A 6,000-nucleotide genomic window follows, 5' to 3' on the forward strand; every position below is an offset into this window, starting at 1 on the left:
CGCTAAGAACCGGGATGTAATGTCTGTGTTAACATGGTATCTATTTTTGTTTTACAGAAAATCTCTCCCCAACACCATCCACATAGCCTCATTGGTGAACGACCCAACCTCCTTGCAGACTAATTGGAGGGTTGGGTCTCTAACGGAGCCCAAAAAGGCCCTCTGGTCCTCTACAGAAATGCTTCTCAAGCGGATGGGAGTGTCCATCTTGAGAAAACAAATTAACAAATTAAACAACTTGAGCCTATAAACCTAAAGAAGAGGAAGAATTTAAATACCGTGAGCTCCGACGATTTGTCTACCAAATGGCAAAGGCTAATTGAAGATGAAAGTAGAGATCCTTTATAAATAATTGAAGCTCTTGATTGTAATAATTACTTCTCTAACCGTATTAATTGCTTTAAATTTTTTTAAGTCTTTTGTATATCTGCAAATCTTTCCCATAAATGCACGAGTGTGTGAAATTGGAAACAACTATAAACCAATACCAAGTTGGCAAGTACCACATTGGAAGTCGTGGGGACATAGCGGATTGCAGTAAGTGAATAGATATATATTAAATGATCGAAACTATCGATCGTGATTCATGACATTTGATATGTGTCTATTGAATCCAATTCCATTCCGGGAACTTTTTGGTGAGCTATGTTCTCTTCAGAAAATTGGGCCAAAATAAAACTTCAGCCATTGATCTATGATCATCGAACGATTTAAAATCATTGATGGATTTTAAGTATGTGTCACCCTTCACGTGTCAAAGAGGCCACACTTATTGATACATCGTGCAGAGTCCAAACTCAATGTGATGTACTGATGTGATGTGATGTGCCTTGTCTATTAATGGAAATGAATTCATGAAATCGCCAATAAATTATTTATTTTTCCATAAATAACAAAATATTCACCAAAACAAATTCAATAATTTTCAAGCAGTGGATAAAAATCGCCAACACATTTAAATAATTTTTCCTTCGGAGTAAAATTTTTCACCCATACAATTATATATTTGTTCCTTTTAACAAAAATTATTCACCTCCTACAATATATATTTCCCCATAGAACAAGGTATAATTCGCTAGAAATTTATGGAATTTTCGTACCCTAGAAAAAAATCGCCAATACAAAATAATTTTTTGCCCTATTTTGAAAAAAAAAATCGCCATCCATATGAAAATTTCCCCCCGAAAATAATGTCTGATTCGCCAGGATTTTACACAGTTGCCCGAGGGCTAGTTTCTTAAAGTTATCCCTGGTCCTTTAGATAGAAAAGGGCCCAAAAACCAAATACCAGCACACCAGCACAAAAGTAGCCAACACAGTCACTTGGAGGTTTTAACCCAAACTTCTCCAAAGGAGAAGCCTTAGATTTATTTTTATCCTTAAGGGGAGCTCCCCTCAAGTCCTTAATAAAATCCACAATAGAAAATTTACTTGAATTCAAAGAAGAATCATGAACCAAAGGACACACAACATCAAGTTGCCTCTCCATTAGGGGAGATCCCTTATATTTTCCTATGGGGCTTATAGTTGAGAAGCCCAAACCATTTCCTTCAACACCTAAGTTCCTAGAAGAAGGAAGAATCATTTTGGACCAAATATGGAGCTTATTTTTTAAATCCTAGCAACAATGGGAAAGATGACCCCCCTCTATGTCAATGAGAGAAAACCAATGAGAAAGACTCATATTGGATATTATGCTCCTAGACACCTAGCTTGGAGTGTAACTTGATAGTGTTTATTAATAGCTTACCAATATCAACACAGACACAAAATCTAGTAAAAACCAATTGTTTCATGTCTTTCATGGCCTTGTCAATAGCTATAAAAGAACCAAGAGCATTAGCAATACCTCGTATGATCTTGTCATCCAATTATTCCAAAGGAAGCACTAGGATCCTCACCCAAATAGGGAGTGCCCAATTAGATTTTTCCTTGGATGAATCAAATCTAGTAGTTCATCTTTTCAAATATACAATATAATTTCCAAAGAACTATGGCCCTCCTTGCAAGGTAACACTTACTCTCCCCAAGGGAATGGAAGGAGAATAGGGTGAAACCAAACATCTAGCCACATGAAACTTACCAGAAACACCCTAACTTTTTTAAGCCCATCTACATACAACATTGATGCAAACCAGGGGTTCAAATGACATATACAAAAATATTTGATCACAAAGAGTGTTAAGGTTTTCATGTGATGCCCCTCCCTTGGTCACACTTGATTTAACCTAGCTTGACTTTGGATGACCTTTGTTGTAGTTTAAGTGGCTATTTATAATTTATACTTTATGGATCATTGGAATGATGATTTATATAATGATGATCATAGTGTGTTTATATGATGAGTAGCTATGCTTAGGCAATCAGATGATTATTGAGATGGATTATATATGTGATGTTAGGATTGAATCATTATATTTATCGATGTTTAATTATTTTGTCATACATTGAGCTTTATCCTTGATGTGCTTGGGTGAAAGGGAAAAGCATTGCACTTCTCTTTACGGGAAAGCTACATCGCTTCCATTCCCTTTTCATGGTATGATATTATATGGTTTTTGTTAGGATAACTGGTGAACAACTGAGAGGGAGGGGGTGAATCAGTTGTTAACGGATTATGAAACTTTAAGCACACAAAACCTTTTACTGGAATAACAGATATATCAATTAAGCACAAACATAAATCATAAACCAAATACCATGCATCCACAACACATAACACCAAGATTTGTACGTGGAAAACCCAATAAAAGGAAAAACCACGGTGGAAAACCCTACCCACGGTCATAAATTAAGCCATATTTTCTAGAAGGGTACCTAAACGTCTGTCAGGAAGTAAGTATGAAGGAAAATTACCTTTCAAATGTTTTGCATGTAATAAGATAGGTCATTTTGCATCTAGATGTCCTGAGAGGAATTCAAGATTTGAAGAGAAAGCTAGAAGATCTTTTAAGCCTAACCATGAATATCAGAACAAGCATAAGTATAGGAGGAACAAAGACAAATCATGCTACTATGTTGATGAGGAAGGTGTAACTGATGATTCTGATGATGAACCAACAAAAGATTTAGCTAGTGGATCCGACAATGGAAAGGAATGGGTATTCTTAGCTATCAAGGAAGATGCTTTGGAACCTGTCATTCAAAATGAAGAGAAGACCCTTGTTGCTAAATTTGAAGACAAGGATGGGTAATAGACAGTGGTTGTTCACATCATATGATTGGAGATAGAAGGAAGTTTCTATCATTGCAAGAATTTGATGGTGGTCTGGTCAGATTTTGAAATGGCAAAGCATACATGATTAGAGGAAGAGAAACTTTATCATTGGATGGTAAGCATAAAACTGATAATGTTTATTATGTAGAAGGCTTAAGGCACAATCTTTTGAGTGTAGGACAGTTGGTGGATAAGGGATTTCAATTACAGTTCAAGGATAGAAAATGCAAAATCATCAATAGATCTGGATTGGAGATTGCAACCGGTACTCGGGCTAGAGGTAACATCTTTCATTTGAACTCCAGTGAGAAGACATGTTTGATTGCACATATTGATGAGAGTTGGATATGGCATAAGAGGTTGTTCCATGTGAATTTTGACTGCATTGTAAAGATCAGTTCAACTAAGGTAGTTAGAGATATACCTAAGATTGTGAAGCCTCATAATCTGGTATGTAAGGAATGTCAAATGGGAAAGAAAGTCAGAACTTCTTTTAAGAGTATACAAGACAAATCTAATGATATTATTGATCTCATTTATACTATTTTGTGTGGTCCTGCTAGAATAAGAAGTTTTCAGGGTGATAGATATTTCATGCTAATCATTGATGACTATTCTAGAATGATGTGGGTTACTTTTCTAAGGGAGAAATTTGAAGCCTTTGAAAAGTTCAAGATATTTAAAGCTATGGTTGAGACAAAGATAGGGTTGAAGATAAAATGCTTAAGATCCAATCAAGGTGGTGAATTCACATCTGGTGAGTTTAACAACTATTGTGAGAAACATGGCATAAGGAGACATTTGTCTGCACCCCGGACACCTCAGCATAATGGTGTTGTGGAAAGAAAGAACAAAACTATCCTGGATGCAGCTAGATCTATGATGATGGAAGCTAATTTTCCTCATATCTATTGGAGAGAAGTTGTGAGCACGATGGTATACACATTCAACATAGTTCATATCGAAGGAGACATAGGTAAGACACCTTATGAGTTATGGTTTGTTCATACACCTACAGTTAAGTACTTCAAAATATTTGGTAGTAAATGCTATATCAAAAAAGATGATTCCATTGGAAAGTTTGATCCTAGATGCGATGAAGGAATATTTCTTGGTTAGTCAATTGAAAGCAAAGCATATAGATGTTATAACAAAATATTGCAAAGAATTGTGGAGAGCGTTAATGTCAAGGTGGATGAGCAGTATAGAGGTCAAATAAGAACTTATGAGAGAGAACCGAAAGTGGAAATGATCATAACTGAATCGGTAACACCTGTACTGGAACAGAATGTTGAACCAATTACCCTGACAATATTAGAAAATTCAACAGTAACTAATGATCAGAGTAGAGAAATAGAAAGTCATAAGACTTCTAGGAAAGTAAGGTTGAATCATTCATAAGATCAAATCATTGGAGACAAGAGCAAAGGAGTGATGATAAGGAGAAGTTTGGCAGCTGAAGAGGTATTCTTAATTTCTCAAATTGAACCGACATCAGTAGATGAAGCATGTAAGGATGTATGTTGGATGAAAGATATGGAAGAAGAATTGGATTAGATAGAAAATAACAACACATGGACTTTAGTTCCTCAGCCTAAAAATAACAATGCTATTGGAACTAAATGGGTTTTTACGAATAAATTGAATGAAGATGGTCAAGTTGTGAGGAACAAGGCTAGATTGGTATATAAAGGATATTCTTAGAAGGAAGGAATTGATTAAGATGAAAAAATTTCTCCGGTAGCTAGGATTGAAGTTGTGAGATTATTCTTGCTTATGTTGCCCATAAGAAATACAAGGTTTATCAAATGGATGTTAAGTGTGCATTTCTAAATGAATACCTTGAAGAGGAAGTCTACATTGAGCAGCCTGATGGATTTTAACTTTCAGATGGCAATAACATGGTTTGCAAATTGAGCAAAGATTTATATGAATCGAAACAAGCCCCTAGAGCTTGGTATGCCAAATTGGACATGTAGTCACACAAATCTGTCCATTTTAATTAAATGAATATTTTGTATTTATTTGATTAAAAATCCACTAGCCATCAGTTAATTAAATAAATATTTAATTAATTCATCCCCAAACATTCTTCTATTAATTAAATAAATTATTCAATTTATTTTAATTAATTCATTAAATCAAATTCCATTCAATTAAATAAATAAAATCTATTTATTTAATTAAATCCCTCTTTTCCTCTTTTAAATAAATTAAATAAAACATTTATTTAAATCATTATCCCCACCCCACTTGCATTTTCCTACAAATGCAACTTGCACACATTTTGAAATAAATGAATTTTTATTTTATAAAATCCTATTTTCCCTCACCCACCAAATCCACTTGCAAAATCTAATCCCCTTCTAGATTCTTCTAACCCCTTCCTAATTAGCCTAATCCATCCCCTAAATATTGTCACATTCCTAAGCAAAGAGAAGTCACTTCTCAAAATCCTCAAAGTCTTGGATAACCATTAAAGGTTTTCAACCTTCAACCACTAAATGTCTCAAAGTCTTGGATAACCTTTGAAAGCTTCCAACTTTCAACCACTTAATCCACAAAGTCTCCAATAACCATTAATGGTTAACCCAAACCCTCCCACATGGTTAAAACATTTGTTTTGACTCAACCTCTACCCAACCCAAAGGTCTCATCAAGCATTTAATGCTTTGACCATGATTATCTCTTAAACATTTGCACAAAGGTTCATCCTTGGATTAACTCCTAATCCAGTGGGTAAGCTTAATTTAGACTTGACCCTTAGCCTTTAGATAACCATG

The sequence above is a fragment of the Cryptomeria japonica genome, chromosome 5 (genome assembly GCF_030272615.1).
Source record: "Cryptomeria japonica chromosome 5, Sugi_1.0, whole genome shotgun sequence".
In the NCBI taxonomy this organism is placed as follows: Eukaryota; Viridiplantae; Streptophyta; class Pinopsida; order Cupressales; family Cupressaceae; genus Cryptomeria; species Cryptomeria japonica.